Source organism: Panthera leo, chromosome B3 (genome assembly GCF_018350215.1).
Source record: "Panthera leo isolate Ple1 chromosome B3, P.leo_Ple1_pat1.1, whole genome shotgun sequence".
NCBI classification, from domain to species: Eukaryota; Metazoa; Chordata; class Mammalia; order Carnivora; family Felidae; genus Panthera; species Panthera leo.
In genome coordinates this window covers 104,025,053-104,042,044 of record NC_056684.1, presented here as the reverse complement: position 1 = coordinate 104,042,044, position 16,992 = coordinate 104,025,053, and the positions used below count along the sequence as shown (strand labels likewise).

Genomic DNA, 16,992 nt, shown 5'->3' with positions numbered 1-16,992 from the left:
GGTCAAGAGTCGGAAGCTTAACTGACTGAGCCACCCAGGTGCCCCACCTCTTGTTTCTTTATCCATGAAATAAGTATAAACAATAGAAAAACCTCAAAGTGGAAAAAAAAAATTGTTTATGTCTGTTCCCCTGTTTTATTGCAAGCTCTTTCAGGTCAGGGACTGTGTCTGCCCAATCTTTGTAGCCTCAGAACCTAACACAGTGCTTGGCACAAGATAAATGCTCATTAAACATTTGTTAAGTATTGTTGACTCAATGGGCAGTATTTATCATCTTGTATTGGTAGAGTGTGGTCCTACAATGTGTGCTTCGGGGTACAATATATTGCTAATGCAGTGATGTGCTCATATAGTATGTGAACCTGGGCTGTTTAAGATACCACTACATATCACATGGTGAAGGCCACAGGCTACTACCTGCCTTGAGAATTCAGGAATCCAAAGATATGAATCACGCACAGATGGTTTTCTTCTCTCAGAGCCCGGTAGAGGTGACATTCCTCTCTGTCAGATTTCTAAAATGCACACCATGAGCTTCAGGGAATCTCCGAATCCTAGATGGCTTTAATAAACAAAGAGTTTGGAAGGGCCTTTTAGTTTTTTGTGTAACAGTGTTAATCTGCTAAACATTTGTAAAGTCTTAATCTGCAGAATATCAAGTAGAGGAGCAGTTGTGTTCTCAGGATAGGGTGCCACAGCAGCAGTGAAATTGCCACACTGTATAAATATGGATTAAACACAAAGAATAAATAGAAATTTAGGTACACTTAATTATTACGTACTTTTGCCCCTAACTTCATTTATCCCTTTAATTTCAGTGTTTAAAAATTACTATTGTGAAGCATAGTCCATAAAATGCTATTTTAAATTTATGACAATATAATATTTTAGCAAGTTCCTAACCTTGAGTCCTGTTGCTGTTGTGTGCCTTTGGTCAGGAAATCACTTGACTCCTTATTATTGGCTTAGATTAGTCAAAAATAATCAGCTTGCATGACTTTAACCTTTAGTCTTTTGGTAGTGGTTTTGTGTAACACTTTGTTGAGGAAGACGAAAGGCTGTGTCTCAACTCTACCAGAACGTGCCATGATCATGATGAGTCAGCATATCTGTCATGGACATGCAAAGGAGGAGGGCAATATATGTATGGTGGTTTGTGCAAGTGCTCTTTTTTGTTTATTCTGTTTTAAATTAATTTTAAGGTTTCTTCCATTCTAAAATATAAACATGGAAATAAATTAATAATATATTATCAGTGAAAAATTATAATTATGTACAAGTCCTTTCTGTGTATACATATTTTAGCATAAAATAAATTCTGGAAAGATACTCATCAGATTATTACTTGATAATCTCTGGATGATGGAAATAAGGATATTTATGTATTTTTGTCTTTATTTTCTAATTATTCTTCAGTGATCATGTTTTGCTTTTGTAATAAAATTGGGAAACTTTTTAAAATGTCTGATTTCCAAAATGTACTTAAGTGAATCTGCAAATTATAAATTTTAACAGGTATAAAATTATATTTAATCAAATCATGTTAGATGAATCATTTATTTATTGCAATAAGCAAAATAAATCTAATAGACATTGATATTATCAAATAATATTTTATGCACATGCTGAATACTAGTATCTAGGAAAACTTTCTTTATTAAATTTTAAATTGAGGGGCACCTGGGTAACTCAGTCAGTTAAGTGTCTGACTCTTGATTTTGGCTCAGGTCATGATCTCATGGTTTCATAATTTCAAGGCCTTCATCAGGCTCTTCACTGAGGGTGTGGAGCCTGCTTGGAATTCTCTCTCTCCCTGTCTCTCTGCCACTCCTGTGCTCTCTCTCTCAAAATAAGAAAATTAATAAACATAAAAAATAAATTTTAAATTGAATAATTATACATCTGACAGCTATAATTATACAATTATATGTTATACATTAAAATCTCCAATAGTACAAAAGAAAGTACAGAGTAAAAAATAATCTTCCTCTTACCTGAGACTTTCTGTCTTCCTTCCAATGACCATCACAATCAGTGGTTTCTTGTATATCATTATGAAATCACCATATGATACATAATCATACATATGTATGTATACTTTCTTCTTCCAAACAGAAGCATACCAAATATAGCATTGTATATTTTTTTTTAATTTTTTTAACGTTTTATTTATTTTTGAGATGGAGAGACAGAGCATGAACAGGGGAGGGTCAGAGAGAGGGAGACACAGAATCTGAAACAGGCTCCAGGCTCTGAGCAGTCAGCACAGAGCTCAACGCGGGGCTCGAACTCACGGACTGTGAAATCATGACCTGAGCCGAAGTCGGCTGCTTAACCGACTGAGCCACCCAGGCGACCCAACATCGTATATTTTTATTTGCTTTCTCTTGATAATATGTGTTAGAGATCATTTCCTATTAGCTCATGTCGTTCTATTCCATTTTTTCTATGGACTGCAAAATATTCCATTTTAGGATGAATCCTAATTTGTTCAGTTAGTCCTCTGTTCATCAACAGTTTCCAAAATTTGTTTTAGCTATTTCAAACAATGCTGCCTTGAATAGAGTTGCTCATTTATATTTGAGCAGTTGTGTGAGCGTTCCAGAGGAGAAATTGCTGGAAGCACAATTGTTAGGTCAAAGACATGTGCATTGAAAACATTGATAGGCATTTTTCAGATTACTCTCTAAAGAAGTTTTACTAATTTACATCTTCACTATCTTGAATGAGAATGCCAGTTTTATTAAATCAATGCCAACAGTTATTTATAGGTGGAAAATGGTAACTTGTTATAATTGCCATTGCTTTAATTATGAGTAATATGATCTCTTTCTGCATTTTTTTATACCTTACTCTGAGAATTCCCTGTTGCTGTTCATTCCTCATTTTTCATTGCATTTTTTTTTCTAAGAGCTCTTCCAGAAATGGTTAATGAGTTAACAGATGATACTAAAACATTATCTAAAATTAGTTTCTTCTAAGAAGAAGTTGTTTGTCATTGGTGTCTTGAAAAACAGATTCCGTTCCACTTAGTTCAATAAACACTTAAGGGAAGCTTTCCAAATGCAGAGCCGTACCCTCCACGGGGACAAAAAGATTAAATGGATAAAAGCCTAGCTCAGGAAGCTCACAATTTAATACAGAAAATGAAAACAAAAAGCTGTGCTCTTAAAATAATATTATGAGGCTGTAGGAAGTGCAAGAGATTACTTTAAACAGATTGGAGTCAGGGAAGGTTTAATGGAGTAGGTGCCATATGAACTGGGCCTTGAAGGACGAATGTATTAGTCTCCCAGGGCTGCTGTAACAAAGTACCACAAACTGGTGGCTTAAAACAGCAGAAATGTACTATCTCACCGTTCTGGAGGCTAGACATCCAAAGTTAAGGTATTGGTAGGGCCATGCTGCCTCTGAAACCCAGGGTAGAATCCTTCCTTGCTGCTGCCCAGCTTCTGGTGGGGGCCGGCAATCCTTAGCATAGGGTCACCGGTCATATTGGATTAGGACCCACCCTAAATGACCTCATCATAACTGAACCTGATCATCTGCAAAGACCCTATTTCCAAATAAGATTACATTCATGGTACGGGAGTTGGGACTTCAACATGTCTTTGAGAGGGGGAGGGAGGGGATACAGTTTCATCCATAACAATGGGTAATATTCCAACAGAGGAAAAAGGGAGGGCAGTTGGTGAAGGGTAGGTATCCTAGGAGAAGAGAAATGAGTAAAGACTTGTCAGTACAGGGCATGTCCAGAAACTTCAAGTACTTTGTCCAGTTTTTTGAGAGCATGTTGCAACTAAGAAAACTGTGGGAGAGGGTCTTTCCCATATTCTCCAGGGAACGGTCAATGACTGAAGCTTTCAGTCATTGGTGTCTTAGGGAGATTATGCTGTAGTTTTGTGGAAAAGTAATGAGGGAGAGAAACTAATGGAGGCAGGAAAACCAGAGAGGAAATCATTGCAGCTGCCTCAGAGAGGTCAGGCAGCAAACACCAGACTTCCAGAGACAGTGGGTTAGGGTACATGCGCTCACCTTCAGACCCTCTCCACCTGGGGCACAAAAGGCCTGCTTGCTTGTGATTTGAAAATTTCCATAATCCAGAGGCTCTCCCCACCCCACCAGAAGATTGCTTGAAATATACCCATATATTTCTTTATCTGACTGGGTTGCTTTATGAGTTGCAGTATTGCACCTGACAAAGGTCACACATGTTGCTTACTCTAAAAGAGGCCCCAGGGTTGTTTGTGACTCTTTGGAAGGCCTTTCTTTCTGATTTTTCCTTAGCATTTTCAGAACGACTCACCAAAATATCTTAAACCAGGAAGTGAAATTTGAAAAACGTCTTCTCCTGTAAGTTCTTAAGAGGTTTTCTGTACCTTTTGCTCAAAAGAGTATATAAAAGTGGGTTAATGGCTGAATTAAGCAGTGCCAGCCAGGCAGATATTGTCTGTATCTGCAGAGGAAGTGTCCACCCACTGTTTACCATTGTGCTTGCCTGCGATATGCTTACAATTATGTAGGGGATCCAACAACAATAGCAAATAAAAGTCACAAGAAATAGATGAAAGGTACCATTGTATGTTGTGCAGAGGGGTTGCACATTTCAAAATGTCCTGTTTTCTGCCCCAGGGAGAAGAGGAGCTGGGTATGTATAAATTATCAGCCATCCCCCAAGACTAGTAGTATTCCTGTCTGGGGCTGTTTCTCTTACGATCCTCAAATACCTTTAGAATCTTCTTGGCTGTTCTTTACAGAGAAGGCTATACTTGGCTTCATCTTCCTCAGCAATTGACTTTCAATGTCATGTAGCCAATTGGCTTGATCCCCGGCTACTTCTGCTGCTCCAGCATAACTGCAGCGTGCCAACACATAGGTAGGAACAAGAAGACCAAACCTTTATAAACCTGAAATGGGTTAGCCTGAGTGCCCCGTGTTGCAAGTAGCTGGCTGATATTCAAAAGACTGCCATCTTATAAGGAAGAAAATTTGAAAAAGCAACTTAAATTCAGATCCAAATTCCAGTGCTAAGGCTTGTTTTAAAGATATTTTATGTGCTGTGCCAGACACCATGCATCTGTCTGTGCACATTGTAGGCAATGTGTACGCTCAAGGTACGTGGCAGCCCAAAAAGCTAATGCCCAGATAGGCAGGACTGAATGCAGTAGGCTGAGCTCTAACTGATAACATAGCATTTATAATCACAAGGTGGTCCTGGTAGTAAAGCTGCATTCAAAACAAAAACTGCACTAAAAATATTTGTTATCAAGATCAGGGACTTTTGATTATCATACATTGTCTTAATGCAACGGTTTTAAATTCTAGTCCCAAAAGTATTCATTGCCCTCTGGAAGAATTGGATGTCAGTTTTGCGGAGTGTAATTTGTGCTTTTTTTTTTTTAAATATAATTTATTGTCAAATTGGCTAACATACATTGTATACAGTGTGCTCTTGGTTGCAGAGTATAATTTGACTTTAAGATAGAAATAGCTTTTGTAGACACGAATCTACAGTTTATTCATTTATCCAACATTTTTTAGCACCTTCCTTTGGTGGGAAATAAAGTACCCCTTAATCTATTCAATTAACTTTTAGAATAAACAAATATATGAACATCTTAACAGTAAATATCAGCATAGGAAAATCTACACAATGCTTTTTTTTTTTTAACCATAACTAAGAAGTAATAACCACACTGCCTATCCTTGTATTCAAGAACATTGTGAAATAAAGATCACTTTAAAAAGGCTTTTCTCCTTAAAATATAATAATAGGAAAGAAAAGCATTCAGGGTCACTATTTCTTAGTATTGTGTGTGCTCAGGTAATAAGAACATTTATTTAAAGAAGTATATATTTTTTGAAGTAATAGCAACAACTATAGCAAGATTTGGAGAGAATTAATTGCTTCATGTTTTCATGTTTACCCCTTTTCCCTTTTTGCTTCTCTTCATTTTTTATCTACTTCTCTCTTTCCTTTTTCTTTCATGTTCTTCCTTGATTTTGGTTCTTTTCCCTTTTACTTCCATTTTCCCTTGTTTAAATTTCCCCCTTTTCTCCCTTCCTTTTTTCTTTTTTCCTCTTGACTCTTCTCCTCTTTTGTCATCACATTTTAAAAATATAGCAGCATATGCAATATAATTATTATTTTATTAAATATTAAACATATATTAAATAGTTGTTAGATATTTTAATACAAAGCTTCCCCAAACCCAACCTGTAACAAATAAAAGGATAAAACTCATCAAGAAATTGGACCTTTTCTGCCTCTTTCTCATTTTACATAATGTTTACAAACAAGTGACTCCACTTTTCCTGTTCAAATGTCAGAAGGTAAAAATAAAAAAAAGTTAATTACTTTAATCAAAATCAGTTACAATGAGCATTTAAAAGAAATCACATAGCTTCTGTGATATTGTTTCTCTTATCTTTATATTACCAAAAACAACACCCTTGGTTAGTAAGAAATATGGACATTATAGAATAAAAATATGTGGTGACAGAAAATACGATTGCAAGAAAGTTTCCTGGGAAAAATGGTTCCTAAGATCAAAGCAGAACCTGAGACACTAGCAAGGCATGGTGACTTCAAAGGTTGTTCTCTGCATAGCTGTGAATCTGCTTTAGGTATAAAGCTTGCAAGAACTTGGGCATCCTGAGAACATTCCAGATTAACTTCCCAGTTTGACAGAAAGCAATTATAGGCTCTGAAAAGGAGGATATTTTGAAACTAAAAGCCCAGATATTCATTTCTTTTTTTCTGTCTTTTCTTTTTCTTTTTTTTTTTTTTTAAGTAGGCTTCATGCCCAGCATGGAGCCCAATGCAAGGCTTGAACTCACAGCCCTGAGATCAAGACTTGAGCTGAGATCAAGAGTCTAGCGCTTAACTGACTGAGCCACCTGGGCGCCCCCGAGAAGTTCATTTCTGAAATGTTCCCTCTCATGGGGAATCTTTTCTCTGGTAAAAACATGGCCAGACACTCAATATTTTTTTTGTTCAGGAATTGAGGTTAATAAACTATGACTGTTCAAACAAGCAAGTAAACAAGTAAATAAATAAACTATGACTGTTCAAATGGAGGAAGAATGGCAGCTGCAAGTGAATTCTAATTTGTAAATGCATTATATACCAAAGATTACACCAGCGATACCTGATGTCCTTTCCTTTAAGTTTTGCTACTTAAACCACTCAACTACCTCTCCATCTCTCTCATTACTTTTGATCAAATTGATTCAAGGATGCTTCATTATGACCCTCCTCCTGCACATGTTCTGAGACTTTCTCACTGTGCTCTAAGGGCAATACCGTTGAAACGAATATACTAGGGTACAGATTTGATATTTCAATACAAACCCAATATACCTTTGTATTGAAGTGAAACAAAGGTCAGTCCCCCTTTGCGCATTTACATCAATTTCTCTTCTTCTCTTCTTTTGTCTTCGGTGATGCCATTATTTCGTCTACAGAACTCAGAAGTTATTGCCCATGTTGTGCCCGGCATGTATCTATGAAGATTTGCATGCTTCTTTTTCTACATGGATCTTCCCTGCCAAAGGTAATTTTGGTTTTACTGTGGATTAGGACTTTCTTCTCCTTTGCTCTCACATTATAATGTCATCTATCAATTGTCCAACAGTAATTTATCAATGAGGTAAATTGTCCTCATGATGGCTTATCCATGAGCACCAGTGACCTATTCCTGCTCCTTGTTTAGGGCTTGTTGCGACCCTCTGTGTCAAGAAAACTAGAGTTGCAGAGCCACATTCTGCCCACAGGGACGTTAAGGAGGAAGTGAAACAAGCCATCCCGTAAGCAGGATTCCAGCCTCCTCGGCTCACCCTAGTTGAAAGGATCTACCACCATGTTTAAAATTCTCCACTTCATTTTCAAGTAAATCCAGAGCAGATTACATGTCCTATTTTTGTGCTAATGTTTAATCCTCACAGTACCCAAGGTAGGAGAAGTACAGGTGTAATCACTCAGTATCCTCTTCTGAGGGAGAAATGACTCAAAGGAAGAAGATGAGCTATAAGGTGCTTTCCAGCCTGATAAATCCCGTCTAAAGCACCTATAATGGTGGCTGTGCTTAAAATGTTGTATCAGGGGAAAAAATTATGTATTGAGTCTATAAAACGGTACTTACTTCATAGGGTTGTAATAAGGATCAAATGAGGTAACATCTGCAAATATTGTCCATTAAGCTACATTTTCTCACTATTTAATATACAAATAGCGTAAGGCTAGGCAGTATTGTGTTTAAACTAAACAAGAAGTGATTTTTAAAAAGCATGTATTTTTTCCCCACCCAAATCTATTATTTAATTCATTTTCCCAAACACAGGTATTTGGTAAAGAAAATGGATTGTCACTTTTAGGAACCTAATTTTTTACATTATGTTATTCTCAATAATATACTGTCTTGATCTTGAGACAAAGTGTCAGAACAGAACATGAACCAAAAAAAAAAAAAAATAATAATAATGTTTTGACTTTCTCCTTTTATCTCACTCCCTTAATGTGAAACCATGTAAATACTGTTCTGTTTTTCCATTCTGATAATACAGAGGAATCTCAGAAATCAATTGAATCTCCAAGAAGGCATTTTGTAATATTTGCATTCACAGCAGGCGACTGAAATATTACTTCCTTTGGACAGGTGTTTTTCTATTAATTACTGTGGCTTAAGACTATATGAGCCTAATATTAAACAATTTTCCCTCATTGTTTTTGTGTTCCTTAGAGCACAAACCAGAAACAGGCAGTCTAATATACTGTGGGTGAGAGTATAAATTGATAAATTTGGAGGTTGACTTAACAATTTTTATTAACATTTTAAATGTGCATACTCTCTAATCCTGCAATTTCACTTCTAGAGATTTCCCCCAAAGCAATTTTTGCACAAGTACCCAAAAACATACATCCTAGGTTGTTCACTGCGGTGCTATTTGTAATGGAATAACACTACCCAACTCAAAAGCCAATTAGTAAAAGGGCTGATTAAATAAAATATTGGGGCGCCTGGGTGGCTCAGTCGGTTGAGCATCCGACTTCGGCTCAGGTCACAATCTCGCGGTCCGTGAGTTCGAGCCCCGCGTCGGGCTCTGTGCTGACGGCTCAGAGCCTGGAGCCTGTTTCACATTCTGTGTCTCCCTCTCTCTCTGCCCCTCCCCCGTTCATGCTCTGTCTCTCTCTGTCTCAAAAATAAATAAAAACGTTTAAAAAAAAATAAAATAAAATATGATACATTTAGAGAGTAGACTAGTATACAATTGTTAAAAAGACTAAACTAAATATGCATGAAAAAATATTGAGGAATGGACACAAAACCACTAAAAGTGATTATTTCTCTAGCAGAACCATTATGGAGGATCTTTACTTATTCTCTCCATTATATATTTTACTAATGGTTGAATTTTCAAAATAACAATAAATTGTTTTGTTAGCAAAAGTGCACACTCATGTAAGCATATCATAGATACATATAAAAGCTCTAAAGACAGTGCCAGGCAAACCAGAGTGGTTCATTGAGGTGAAGCAGGAATAGCATTCTGCCTCTGGACTTCAAGTCCAGTGTGCTTTTTTTTTTTTTTTAACGTTTATTTATTTTTGAGACAGAGAGAGACAGAGCATGAACGGGGGAGGGTCACAGAGAGAGGGAGACACAGAATCTGAAACAGGCTCCAGGCTCTGAGCGGTCAGCACAGAGCCCGACGCGGGGCTCGAACTCACAGACTGCGAGATCATGACCTGAGCCGAAGTCGGACGCTTAACCGACCGAGCCACCCAGGTGCCCCAAGTCCAGTGTGCTTTTTAAAAAATAACACCACTTACATTTTTGTGCAAGCCACATACGGCATCGGTGGGTATACTTATGGAAGGAGGAGGGCCATGAGATCAAGTAAACTCTGTTCTTTATGACCCCAGGACTCCTCCTTCCTCGGCTCCTACTGGCGCTTGCTTAATGAGTCACTCCCTGGCCTCCAGCCTCTGGGCACCCTTGAGCAGCCTATGGTGAATGAGCTTGTTCTCTTGAGGCAGATCCAAATGAAAATTAGTGCTGCCTGTAGGACTGCGCTGAAAAGCATCCAGAGGACAAATCTGGGACATAGCAGCATGATCAAGTAGAAATGCTGGCCATGAGTGAGGGTGATACCGCACTTGGGCCTTGCATTTGCTAATTCAGACCATAAATATCACAACGGGTATCATCCCGAGAACTACCACCACTTCCACAGCTTTTCCCCAGGGTTAATAACTTAGGACATTAAGAAGTTTTTGAGGGGTGCTTGGGTGGCTCAGTCACTTGAGCGTCCAACTTTTACTTTGGCTCAGATCATGATCTCATGGGAGTTCAAGCCCCCCATTGGGCTCTCTGCTGTCGGTACAGAGCTGGCTTCAGGTCCTCTGCTTATCTCTCTCTCTCTCTCTCTCTCTCTCTCTCTCTCTCTGCCCCTCCCCTGCCCCTCCTGCCTCCAGGCTCTTGTGAGCTCATTCTCTCTCTGAAAAATAGATAAACATTAAAAAAAAAAAAAAAGAAAGATTTGGAAACCTGGCAAAACTGAAAGCAACCCTCCAACACATCGTGTTCTGAGTAGTCATTTGAGTTGTGGCCTATTTGGTTTCTCTGAGTGGCTTTGGAAACTATTGGAGGATTATCAATTGCTCAGAATTGTTCTACTTTCTTTGAATGGTTCATTTTTCCTTGGGTGTTAAGAATTTTTATAAGCTTATTTTCTGTATTATCACAATGTCTTGGAATAATAGAATCATAGATCTATTTCATTCTTTTGTCACCGAGTGTAACTATACTCAGACTGACCCTGTTCTTACTCTTTTATCTTCAGGAGGCTCTATACCTTTAAAATTTGGCATCCTTTCTTTTTATGCTTACTTCTGTCATACGTGGATCTACCAAAGTACTCAGTATTACCTTATTTAAAATTTTTTTTTTCAACGTTTTTAATTTATTTTTGGGACAGAGAGAGACAGAGCATGAACGGGGGAGGGGCAGAGAGAGAGGGAAACACAGAATCGGAAACAGGCTCCAGGCTCCGAGCCATCAGCCCAGAGCCTGACGCGGGGCTCGAACTCACGGACCGCGAGATCGTGACCTGGCTGAAGTCGGACACTTAACCGACTGCGCCACCCAGGCGCCCCAGTATTACCTTATTTTAAAGTCTTATCACACATCTTATTAAAGTTACCTTCCAAATTCAACTTTTGCATATTATATCTTCTCAGTTGAATAAATAAATGTTAAATGGTAATCAATAGGAAAGTATTAACATTCAGTATTACACTGAACCTAACTAATGATAAATACTGTCCTTTTAAAGATTCCTGAAAATGTGAATCTTATTTGCCCAAGTCCTTATAACCAATGGAAATACCTTTGATAATTATGAGTAGATGCAACAAAACCTTTAAAAATAGTGTTGGAGGGAAGGGACCAGGGGTTTATACAGGTAACTACTGAATCTATTTTTTTTCTGTAATTAACATTCTTCTTAGTATATAGCCACCGAGCTTCAAAGAGGACCACAAGTTTATAAAGAAGCATTCCATTTCTCTCTTACTTTTTGTTTTGGATATATGAGAAAGGAAAGAATGGAATATCTCACTTTGGGCTCAGAAGACAAATAATTATATTGATAGTTTATTTCAAATCACATGTATCTCCTGAGACAGCTATACTTCACTGTGGATTTCTTTCTTTCTTTCTTTCTTTCTTTCTTTCTTTCTTTCTTTCTTTCTTTCTCTTTCTTTGTTTCTTTCTTTTTCTTAAGTAATCTCTATGCCCAACATGGAGCTTGAACTCACAACCCCAAGATCAGGAGTCGCATGCTCTACCAAGCGAGACAGCCAGACACCCCTTTACTTCAAATTTCTTAATAGGAGATGCTTACAAGTCTGTTCTTAAAAGTCTGATTCTTACAGACACTGTTTTGGGCTGGGATCAATAAAAGACAAGACTTACCAATAAGATTTCTGAACTTTCACTTGAACTGGTCCAAGTCCGAAGCAGAAAGCTAGGAATGATTCCAAGGATTCTAGGGCACAAAGGCAGGGATGTTTGTGATAACATAAACTGCGGCCTGTTTGAAGAACTGTTGAATTTACTGGGTCCTAACCAATTATCTCCTAATCTATGTCATTCCCAATTAATGAACCCATGCATTCCAACCCAGTTCCTTACTCCTGGGGACTAGAAAACTTTTTACAAGTCAAAGATTACTTGATATTTACTAATGAAGAAATGTGAAAAGATCACTCCCTTTAAAATTCACTTCACACAGGCCAGATTGTGCATAATGCCAAATTTACTAAGAATTAAGAACATTCATCTTAACATTTTGCCTAAACCTCATTCTAAGTCCAATGGAACTTTAAGAAATTCTAATTCTCTCCATTGCACACACACACAAATACATACACACAAACCGTGTGTGTGTGTGTGTGTGTGTGTGTGTGTGTGTGTGTAAACTGAAGTTGCAAGCTATTTTTCATCTGACTTGAGTAAAATTATTCTTATCAATATTTTTACATGTCTCCGAAGAGAAATCCTTTTTCAAGAAGCTAATCCCATTTATATCTGTGGGAATGGTAGTAAAAACCGTAAAGTACCTACACTGGAGATGTCATAAGTGATATAGCTGCTGTTTCCAAGGAATCCAAGCTCAAACCACAAGGTTGGTACACAATCAAATCCCGGTACATGGGTCCCTTTGTTCAAAACTCCGAACTCCAAGCTTCATTGTGAAATATATCTAAAGTAAACTGAGGCAGCATGAAGTTACATGTGCTATTGCTGTCCTTATTACACTGAGGCCAGTGGTGTTTGATATGTTTTGGGGTGAAAAGGAACAGGAACTGTACTCTTAAGATTTTATCTTAAATCTGTCTAGCTCACTTTTTTTAAATGTTTATTTATTTTTGAAGTAGAGAGAGAGGGAGAGACAGAACTCGAAGCAGGCTCCAGGCTCTGAGCTGTCAGCACAGAGCCCACCATGGGGCTCGAACCCACAAATCATGAGACCATGACCTGAGCTGAAGTCAGTCGCTCAACTGATGGAGCCACTCAGGCATCCCTGTCTAGCTCACTTCAAAAATTTTTTCAAGTGACATAAAATTAACATACCATAAAACTCTCCCTTTAACATATAATATTTAACACACAGTTTGGTAGATTTTTGTATATTCAGAGTTGTGCAACCATTACTGCTGTCTAGTTCTGAAACATTTTAATTCTCGCAAAAGGAAATCCCCTACCCATTGGCCGTCACTATCCCTCTCCTCTGAGTCCCTGGCAACCACTAATCTGTTTTCTGTCTCTATAGATCTGCCTATTCTGGACATCTCGCATAAACGGAATCATAGAATACGTGGTCTGTGGTGTCTGGCTTATTTCACTTCGGAAAATGTTTTCAAGGTTCATCCGTGTTGCTGGAGGTATTAGTACTTCATTCCCTTTTGTAGTTAAATTTGATTGTATAGATATACCATATGTTGTTTATGCATTCATCCATTGATGGACATTTGGATTGTTTCCACCTCTTGGCTCTTGTAAATAGTGCTGCTGTGAATATTCATGTACAAGCATTTATTTGAGCGCTTGTATATACCTACAAGTGGTATGGTAATTCTATGTTTAACGTTTTTCTTTTTGGTTTATTTATTTATTTTTGAGAGAGAGAGACAGAGAGAGTGAGTGGGAGAGGGGCAGAGAGGGAGGGAGAGAGAGAATCCCAAAGAAGGCTCTGCACTGTCAGCATGGAGCCTGACGTGGGGTGCGAACTCACAAACCATGAGATCATGACCTGTGCCGAAACCAAGAGTTGGACACTCAACCGACTGAGCCACCCAGGCACCCCTCTATGTTTAACTATTTGAGGAACCTAGTAGACTGTTTTCCACAGGAACTACACCATTTTCCATTCATACTAGCAATGTATGAAGATTTTAAGTTCTCCACGTTCTTGCCAATACTTGTTAATTGTCTGTCTTTTTGGATACTGCTATCCTAATGGGTAAGAATAAGTCATATGTTTTTGTGGTTTTGATTTTCATTTCCCTGATGACTAATGATGTTGACAATCTGTTCATGTATTTGTTGGCCATTTGTATATCTTTTTAGAGAAATATTTATCCACATCCTTTGCCTTTTGTTTTTTACTTGGGTTGTCTTTTTTATTGTTCTGATTTCTTTTTACGAGTTTGTCAAGAGACAGTCATACAGACATACCCACCATCAATATCTAAGAATAAAGGGAAACTATCAGATTTCAATAGAGAAAAAATCGAAATTTTCATTGCTTCCATCATAGAAAGAGATATGCTTACTAAATTTCCTTTTTAAACATGTAGTAAAAGGATGAAAGTATTAATATTTTTCTGTGGGTTAAAAATATTTGGATAGTACAATTGTATTCGTAATATGTGAATTAACAATATCTACCTTACAGGGTTGTTGTAAGAATTAAATACATATTTAGTTCACCCTTATATCCCTAGGGCTTACTACAGTGCACGGTATATAGTCGAAACTCAATATTTGCTGAATAAATTCATGAAGTACCCAATGGAGTCCCACAAACATATCAATATGTATGAGTTCCCTCCCCATCCTCTTCAGGAGACTTGAAGGAGGGAAGAATAACCATACTAGCAGAACTAGAACCCTCTGAACTGTGTGGCTTATGGTACATTATGAAATACTATAAGATTTATGGAGCCAAATGGTTTACAGGATGTGAGTGCTGGAACTCTACCTGTCTTCAGTGAAAAATGGGAGTTGAATATGTTAGAAAGTGCTTGGTTTTGGAAAGGTGAAAAGACCCCCATAGTGTTCCTAACTTCGTGATACTGAGTCGCTTGTCTGTGTATTTTCTGATTTGATATTCAGTATGTCAGTCAATTAGACCCCCAGCGAGGAGGCAGCCACCATCACAGTGCCATAAATGGAGAGTGGAAAAGCTAGCATGTCAGGCCACTCAAGACACTAAGGTGGCTTGCAGGCAAGGATGTTGTTTGACTTTTGGAAACAAAAGTGGTTGCAAAGCCACTATCACAACTGATATTTGACTATTGAAATTTCAATTGATAATTAAAATGTCAGATAATCTCTGTCTCACAACCCCACTCATACAACTGGTTTTATCTTCCAGCTATATTAAGAGAACATGCATAAATCAGGAAAATTCATTACTCACCTTCTAATATTATTGTCAACGTGCATAGTCCAACATTACCAAAAGAAATCCTGCTTACACGCTTTATAAACAGTATTTGATATTCGACCTGAGAAAAAAAGCTACTTATTGCAAATTGAAATTTTCATTCTCTGCGATATAAAATTGCCTGTTAGGGGCAAGACAGTTTGTAATACATGGAAAGTAGAAATGACTTACTCATACAGTTTAAATTAATGCTACATGAATAACTGAAGGCACAGAGTAAAAAGCACTAGTTATTTTATACTTAAAATTAATTCAAAAAATATTCTGATATATTAACAAATTGAATTTGCACTTTTTAAAAGAAGATCTTATGTTTTGAAAAGACTTAACATTGTTAAACACTTGAATAATAATCTTTGGAACAAAAGGAAATGTATCTCTTAAAATTTTTAGACACAGAGAAAAAAAACATTGTGAATCTACAAATCTTTTTTAGTTCCAAACATAAACTGTAGTTAACTTTTTTTAATGTTTATTTTTGAGAGAGAGAGAGAGAGAGAGAGAGAGTGAGTGGAGAAGGGGCAGAGAGAGCGGGAGACAGAATCTGAAGCAGGCTCCAGGATCTGAGCTCTCAGCAAAGGCCCGATGCAGGGCTCGAACTCATGAACTGTGAGATTGGGACCTGATCTGAAATCAAAGTCAGATGCTTAACCAACTGAGCCACCCAGTCTCCCCTATAGTTAATTTCTTTTCTTGAAGATACACCAGGCAGAACTGAAAGACCAAGATATTCTGGTAGTTTGGATGAGCACCCTAAGGAATACATCTTCTAGCAATGACCTGAGGCTTAATATCTGCTAATCCTAATGCTACTGGAAGATACTTCTTACCTTCCTGGGTCTGGAGAGCAGAATTTCCTTTCAACTTCTGATATTTTTTTAGCAGTTGCTGCCTGTGGTTGAATCACCCAATGATGCACTGTTAGCCAGCTGTGTGTCCTCGTTGCGGTTTGTCTGTCTTAAAGGACATTCAAAGAAAAGGAATGGCACGTTATATATTGGTGATCTTTTTTTCTCATGACCGAGAGATCAAGAGTCACATGCTCTATCTACTGAGCCAGCCGGGTACCCCTTATTGGTGATCTTGTTAGCTGAGATTTCAGGTAGACTTAGAGCTAATGGAAAAGGATGTGCATTGTGGAGTAGAAATAGCAGATGTTGTAATGTTGAAACCATTAGAAATAATAACATTGAAAATAATTTTTATGAGAACAGTTAGGTAAATGGTTGGTTTAGCTAGTGCTCAAATTCTTGGAAATTGAAGCTACGGAGGATAATTACGTGGCTTTGCAAGCACTCTGTTACTCTGAAATAGCAGAGGGTTTTGTCTGATAGGCTGTAGGTGCGGAGAGATGGCGGATGATAGCCATGGAATGTCATCCCTGGAACAACGGGGGGCTATGAGGGGCAGCCGGGTGGCCTGCATAGGCAGGCGGAAGCTGGCCATTGTTCAAACATGACCAGTCACAACTACAGCTCTCAATAGAGCTCATTCTAAATTTGGTTTTTGTAGGGCGCCTGGGTGGCTTAGTCGGTTAAGCATCCGACTGCGGCTCAGGTCATGATCTCACAACTCGTGAGTTCGAGCACTGTGTCAGGCTCTGTGTGGACAGCTCAAAGGCTGGAGCCTGCTTTGGATTCTGTGTCTCTCTCTCTGCCATTCCCCACTCACTCTCTGTCTCTCTCTCAAAAATAAACAAACATTAAAAAATATATAAATCAAATAAATTGGATTTTGTTTCTTCGTTATGTTTTT

At 38.0% G+C, this 16,992-nt stretch overlaps 2 long non-coding RNA genes across 2 annotated transcripts; one reads left to right on the top strand and one right to left on the bottom strand.

Moving 5' to 3' along the window:
* Positions 1-10: 10 nt before the first annotated feature.
* On the top strand, positions 11-13,629 carry LOC122222754. Its single transcript, XR_006203853.1, has 4 exons — positions 11-38; positions 7,468-7,556; positions 12,558-12,690; positions 13,339-13,629. It is a non-coding gene; the product is annotated as an uncharacterized LOC122222754 (long non-coding RNA).
* LOC122222755 lies at positions 4,721-12,054 on the bottom strand. Its single transcript, XR_006203854.1, has 3 exons — positions 11,979-12,054; positions 7,364-7,547; positions 4,721-4,855 (listed from the first exon to the last, which is right to left on the bottom strand). It is a non-coding gene; the product is annotated as an uncharacterized LOC122222755 (long non-coding RNA).
* Positions 13,630-16,992: the final 3,363 nt, after the last annotated feature.